The sequence below is a fragment of the Penaeus monodon genome, chromosome 3 (assembly GCF_015228065.2).
Source record: "Penaeus monodon isolate SGIC_2016 chromosome 3, NSTDA_Pmon_1, whole genome shotgun sequence".
NCBI classification, from domain to species: domain Eukaryota; kingdom Metazoa; phylum Arthropoda; class Malacostraca; order Decapoda; family Penaeidae; genus Penaeus; species Penaeus monodon.
The window spans coordinates 39,960,205-39,967,704 of NC_051388.1; positions in this window are offsets into that span (position 1 = coordinate 39,960,205).

Here is a 7,500-nt window from a genome sequence, read left to right on the forward strand (position 1 = left end):
TCTCTCCCTTCCTCTGCTCCTTCCCGCTCTCCCTCTCTCCCTGTCCCTCTCTCCCTCCCTCTCTCCCTCTCTCCCTTCCCTCCCTCTTCTTCCTTCTCCGCTCTCCTCACTCCCGTCCCTCTCTCCCTTCCCTCTTCTCTCTCCCTCTCTCCCGTCCCTCTTCTTTCTCCCTCTCTCCCTTCCCTCCCTCTTCTTCCTTCTCCGCTCTCCTCTCTCCCTTTCCCTCTGATCTCCCTCTCTCCCGCGTGACGCCCGCCAGACAGCCCTCGGCCCCGCGTCCCTGTCATCCGCCGCGTGTCTCCTTGGCTGTGTCTGGCTGTCATCTGGGCTCAAGACAGAATTCCAGGTCTGTTCCCAGTATTCCAGGTCGTCTGGAATACTGGTCAAGGGAGGAGGGGGGAGAAGAGGAGGAGGGGAGAGGAAGATAAGAATGAGGAGGAAGGGAGAGGAGGAGGAGGAGGAGGAGGAGGAGGAGGAGGAGGAGGAGGAGGAGGAGGAGGAGGAGAAGAAGAAGAAGAAGAAGAAGAAGAAGAAGAAGAAGAAGAAGAAGAAGAAGAAGAAGGGGAAGAAAGGGGGAAGGGGAAGAGAAGAAGGGAGGGTGAGAGGAAGAGAAGGAGGGGGAGAGGGGAGAGGAAGAGAAGGAGGGGGAGGAAGAGAAGGAAGAGGAGAAGAGAGAGGAAAAGGAAGAGGAAAAAGAAAGAGAAGGTGGGAGAGGAAAAGGAGGAGGGAAGAGAAGATGGAGGAGGAGGAGGAGGAGGGAAGAAGAGGAGTAGGAGGAGTAGGAGGGGAGAATGGAAACGAAGGAGGAATATTAGGCAGAGGCAAAGAAAAACAAAGAGGATGAAGACGTGATGAGAGAGGAAGAAGAGGAGAAAGTGTGGAGACGAAGAAGAGAAAACAAGGAAAAGGGAGAGGTGGACCAGAAGGAGGAAAGAGAGGAGGAGGGGAAGAAAAGTGGAGAGAAAAGGAGGATGAGTAGGAGGAGGTAGAAGAAAGAGGTAAAAAATAGACAGGAAGAGGAGGCAGAGGAAGAAAAGGAAGAGGGAGATGGGGAATACTCATGGACACACACACACACACACACACACGCACGCACGCACGCACACACACACACACACACACACACACACACACACACACACACACACACACACACACACACACACACACACACACACACACACAGCACGCACGCACGCACACAAGCACGAATTCCTCCTAAGACCAAAGACCGAAGACAAAAGGCTCGCCTCGCACTTCCCAACGAAACAAAAGACTGTCGTGACGTCACAATGACCCGCCCTCCACGACGTCACATCCGCAAAGCCATAAAACGAACGACAATTAGCGAAATCTCCGAGTCAGTGACCTACTATAACTAATTACCGCTAATTATTCCTTTTGTCGACGTGGGTGATTTGGCGTCGCATTGTGGGAGCGGAAGTATTTGGCGCAGATCAGGCCACCAAGCTACGTCGTGCGAGGGTTGGGGGGGGGGGTAAGGGGCGGAGGGTAGGGTTCTTTTGTGGGCTTTAAGTTGTCAAAGGGAGAGGTTGCCTTATGTCTGTCTGTGCTGATGGTTTGGAAATAGAAACGGAATCTCTCTCTTTCTCATTCTCTTTTTCTCTCTCTCTCTTCCTTAGTCTCTCTCTCTCTCAATCTCTCTCTCTCTCTCTCTCTCTCTCTCTCTCTCTCTCTCTCTCTCTCTCTCTCTCTCTCTCTCTCTCTCTTTCTTCCTATTCCGATCCCCATCAGGCGAACCTCCCTCAACCTCTCCTCTTCATCCCTCTCACCCTCTCCGTTCTCCTTCACACTCCCATCCACTCCCCTCCACATCATCCCCCCCCCCATTCGTCCCTTACCACTTCTTTTAGGCCCCTATCTTCCCCCCTCCTTCACCCCCCCTCCTCTCCATCCCGAGGGGTCAATCAAGGTCAAGGAATGGCGTATAAACAGGGTCATTGACGTCGGTTTTAAACGCCTTCGACGCGAGTGATGTGGAGGGTGCGAAAGAATCGGGCTGGGTGTTCGATGCGGGGAACTTATACCTTATTCTTCGTGCTTTGTACATTTATATATATGGTTTCTGGGTACGTGGTTTAGATACGGGTGTGTACACATAATGAGACTCACAGTCGTCTTCTCAGTCACACTCACACTCGCACTCAAACACACACACACACACACACACACACACACCCACACACCCACACACCCAACCCCACACCACCCCAAACACACAACCCACCACCAAACCCCACACCCACACACACATCCACCAACCCTACACTCCCACCCGCCCACCCACCTTCCTTTCCACACTCCCCACATTCCCTTTTAACCAAAAATACGAGAAAAACCCAGCCAAATTCGAAGCAAAACCCAATGATAGTAAAAAGAAGGAACGATTAAAAAATCGGGGGGGTTTGGCGGGGCTTTCGATTCGCCGGTGCTTTTTGAAGTTGAATTTTTATGTTGGGTAGACGGGAGGTAGATGGGGGAGGAAGAGAGAGAGAGGGAATAAGGAAAGGGGAGGGAAGAAAAAAAGAGAGGGGAAAAAGAGAGAGGAAAAAGAGAGAGAGGGAAAAAGAGAAGAGGAAAAAGAGAGAGGAAAAAGAGAGAGAAGAGGAAAAATAGAGAGGAGGAAAATATAGAGGGGGAAAGAGAAAGGGAAAACAGAGAGAGAGGAAATAGAATGAAGGAAATAAGGGGGGAAAGATAGAGGGGGACTAAGGAAGAGGAGATAGAGAGAGAGGGGAAAAGACGAGGGAAGAGGACGAGAGAGGAAAGAGAAGGAGAGAAGAAAAGGAAAGAAGAGAGAGAGAGAGAGAAGAAGAAGAGAAGAGAGAGAGAGAAAGGGAAAAAGAAGGAGAGGAAAAGAAGGAGAAAGAAGAGAAATGAGAGAAGAGGGAAGAGGAAAAAGGGGAGGGAGGAAGAAGGGGAGAGAGGGAAAGAAAAAGAGGAGAAGAAGGGAGGGGGAAAAGAGAGAGAGAGAGAGAAGACGAGAGGAGAGTGAAGAGAAAACAGAGAAGAGAGAGAGAGAGAGAGAGAGGTAGAGAGAGAGAGAGACGGAGAGAGAGAGGGGGGAGAGACGGAGAGAGATGAGAGAGAGAGGAGAGATGAGGAGGAGAGAAAGAGGAGGGAAAAGAGAAGAGAGGAGGAGAGAGAGAAGAGAGAGGAGAGAAGAGATAGCAGAGAGAGGAGAGAGAAAAGGTGAGAGAGAGAGGAAAAGAGTGAGAGAGAAGGGTAGGAAAGAGAGAGACGAGAGAGAGAGAGAGAGAGAGGGGGGGGGGAAAGAGTGAGAGAGAGAGGAAAAGAGTGAGAGAGAAGGGTAGGTGAGAGAGAGAGAGAGAGAGAGAGAGAGAGAGAGAGAGAGAGAGAGATGGGGGGAGGGGAAAGAAGTAAAAAAAGGAGGAAGATAATGAGCAAATTATAGTGTACAGTAAACAAAAGAGTACTTACAATCTCATTAGCAAAATGTACATAAAATAGACAAACATTACAATGAGGCCAATAATTAGGAGAAAAAAAAATCAACGCCCTCTCCCCCCCCCTCTCCCCCCTATCTCCTCCTCACCCTTGCTCCCCCATCTCTCCTCCTTCCTACTCCTCCCCACCTCTCCCCTTCCCAGTCACCCCCTCCCCTATCTAATTCTCTCCCTCCCTTCCTCTCCCTCCCATCCTCACCCACCTCCACGCCCTCCATCTCCCCCTGCAGTTCCACCCTACCAACCTCACCCCTCACTTGCCCCTCCATTACCCACACTCATCCCATCCCCAATTACCTTCCACCCCACTCCATCATCTACCATTATCCCCACCTTCCCCCCCCCCCATTCCTTCACCAACGTCCATCTTCCACCTCAGCCCTTCACCTGTCCCTTCCCATCTTATTTCTCCGCCCCTTCCCCGCCCTTCCCTTTACCATTCCCTTCACCATTCCCCTCCCTATCCTTCCCCCCCCCATTCCCTTCCCCTTCCCTTTCCCTTCCCCTTCCCCTTCCCCTCCCCCTTCCCCTCCCTTCCCCTTTCCTTCCCCCCGCCCCCATTCCCCGCCCCCATTCCCATGACTGCCACATTAACCTCATTCCCGAGGATTTACTCTCCCATTGGCGTTCCTCTGCCTGCGCTTGGTTGACCCGGCCTGCTGTCAGGGGGAATTCGGCTGTTTTCTCGTTTTTGATCGTTTGTGTGTGTGTGTGTGTGTTTGTTTGTTTGTGTGTGTGTGTGTGTGTGTTTGTTTGTTTGTTTGTGTGTGTTTGTGTATGTGCTTATGTGTATGTTTTTTTTTGTGTGTGTGTGCGTGCGTGTGTGTTAGCGTGTTGTTTGTGCTTGGTATTCTTTGATTGTAATTGTTGTTTTTGTGGAGCGTGGTTTGTGTTGTGGAGTGTGTTTTGTTTGTGTGTAGTTTAGTGTGGGGTGTGTTGTGTGTTGTGTTGTGTGTTGTGTCTTTGTGTGTCTTTGTGTTTGTGTGTGTGCCCTTGTGTGTGAGTTTTTCTTTTTAGATACGAGTTTATTCTATTGGTTTTCCTTTTTTTGTGTCGTTGATAGTTTTAGCATTGTCATTTGTGTTTTCTTTTTTTCTTTCACTTTCTCTTTAGAGAGTAGAGAAGAGAAGTGACGAGAAGAGAAGATAAGGGAAGGGAGGGGAAGGGAAGGGAAGGGAAGGAGAAGAGAAGAGAAGAGAAGAGAAGAGGAAGCGAAGAGAAGAGAAGAGAAGAGAAGGGAGAAGGAAGAGAAGAGAAGGAGAGGGGAAGGAAGTAGGGAAGGAGAAAGGAAGTGGGAAAGAATTGATAGAGAAGAGAAGTGAAGAGAAAGAGACAGTAGAAGAGTGACGAGAAGAGAATGAAAGAAAGAAAAAGAGAAAAACTCACAATAACCTTAATCCTCTCACTCTTTTATTTCGCGTTGAATGTTGAAATGCAAGAATGTTCGAGCCGCCAGCCTGGCAACTGCAAAGGCCACGGAGAGAAGAATAAGACTCGCAAAGGCAAAAACAAATGTTGCAAGAGAGAAACTAGCGAAGCGGCGTGTATGTCTTTATCTGTCTGTCAGCGTGTCTTGCTTGTGGGTGTAAGGGGTAGGGGGTAGGGGTCTGAATAGGAGGAGGGGTGGGCATGGGGAAGGGAAGGGGGGGTAGTTTTTGGGTAGGGTAAAAGGGATGGGTGGAGGAGGGAAGGGGGAGGGAGGAGGAGACGGGTAGAGGGAGGGGGAAGGGCTGGCTGGGAGGATGCAGGAGGGTGGAGAAGGGGAGGAAGGTGCAAGTGGGAAGGGGGTGGAAGGGAGGAGGGAGTGGAGGATAGAGGGAGGGACGTAGAAGGTGGGGAGGGAAGGGGAAGGAAGGAGAGGGAGATACAGAGGAGAAGAAGGGTTAAGGGAAAACAGGAGCGAGGGGTAAAGAAGGGAAACGAGGGGAGGGGTTGTGTAGGGATGGGGGAGTGCGGGGGGAGTGGTGACGAGGGGCGTTTAGGCAGAGCAAAATGCCGAAAACTCGTAGGTGAATAGAATGTGGAGTGAGAGACCGTAAGTGGGTGGGGGTAGAGTGGGAGGGGTAATTAATTCACTTCTGATTAATTCACATTTATGATTATTTACGCCATCGTGTGTCATTACGCATAATCTCTAATTTACGTCGCAGCCTATATTATTATCTACATTATTACCCATTTCCTTGTTAATTCACTTACGTTATTATTCATAGCGATATCTCTAGTGATATTCACGTGCTTATTCATTCATTCATACGTTATTCAATATTCATTATCAGTTCTACCGCTTCTGTTAGTTATTCACTAAGAATATAGTTTACTTCCAATTCATTAAATGTTAGGACAATGTATCAATTTCAGGACAATTTGTTTTCACTACCAACATAGTTTACTCGCCGCAAATGCAATTTATTCGCTGTTATTATAATTTATTCCCGTATGTAATTTTATTAACTGCAAATACAACCATTATTTATTAACTGCTTTTACAACCACCAGTTTCCTCACCACCAAAGTATTTATTCATTATAGGTACAGTTTATTCACACTACCTATAGAGCTTATTCATTCAATGCAATTTATTCACTACAGTATATTCTCTGACAATAGTTTATTTTCTATCAATACAATTAATCCTCTAGCAGTTTATTAGTAGTTTATTCCGTGATAAAACTATTTATTTAGTATCAAAATGTATTCAGTCACCATAGTATCCCTATCAATACAGATTATTCACTTTCAGCACTTTTTATTCACTAAAAGAGTATTTTATTCACTATCAACACAGTTTATTCACCACAGATATAGGGTATATTCTATCAGATTTTATTCCCTAACAACATAGCCATTTAAACCATCACCCACGCCATTATACTCTACAATACCCAAGTCTTTGTCCATTCATTCAGCCTTTTATGCACTATACGTTATTCATTTTTAAACTACTGAATATTGTCTGTCCTCTTGTTGCTGAAGAGTTTAACCCTTTATGCACTCACTTTACACATTTCCGAATATTATTTGCTGTTGGTGAGTTTACCCCCTTATACAGTATACGTTATTCATTTAATAAACTTCTGTGATTATTATTTATGCCCATCCTGTTGAATAAATTACCCCGTTATGCACTATACGTCATCCACTACATAAATTTCCGAATATTATCCTGTTGCTGTTGACGAGTTTGCACTTCCCAGGCGGCGCTGAGGCAGACGGAGGCGATCTAAGATGCTATTTTTATCTCGCTGGATGCTTCTGTGATGAGACCTAGGGAGAGGGAGAGGTGGGGAAGGGAAGGAGGAGGGGAGGGGAGAGAGAGGGAGAAGGTGAAGGAGAAGGGGAGGGAGGAGAGGAGAGGGGAGGCAGGAAAGGGGGAGGGGAGGGGAGAGAGAGGAAGAAGGTGAAGGAGAAGGGGAGGGAGGAGAGGAGATGGGAGGGGAAGGAAGGGGATGGGAAGGAAGGGAGAAGGAGAGGGAGAGGGAGAGGAAAGGGAGATAAAAGGTGGATATAATGAGAGAGGAGGGAGGTAAAAGGTGGATATAATGAGAGAAAAGGGAAATAAGAGGGAAAGGGACGAGAGAGGAAAGGGAGAGGAAGGGGAGAGGGAAGAAGAGAAGGTAGAAGAGAGGGAGATGGAATGAGAGGGATAGGGAAAGTAAAGTAAAGAGGGAGAGGGTGATAAGGGAAATGAACGGGGAGAGATAGAGGGATGGGGAAAGGGAAAGGGGATAAAAGAGAGAGGAAGAGAGAAAGGAGAGAGAGAGAGAAAGATAAAGGAGATGGAAAGAGAGAATGGGGAAAGAGAGTGGAGATGAAAAGAGAGCAGACGAAAGAGAAGAAGAGACCGAAATGGAGAGAAAGGAGAGAGAGAGAGAGAGAGAGGTTGAAATAAAAATCCATCATAGCTCCAACCACGACGGGAACAAAACGTAAATTCTTCAATCACACTCCTGCCGCCGTTCATCTGTTCATATAACCCGGGAATTCGTTCATACACTCACGTGCCTGGCTT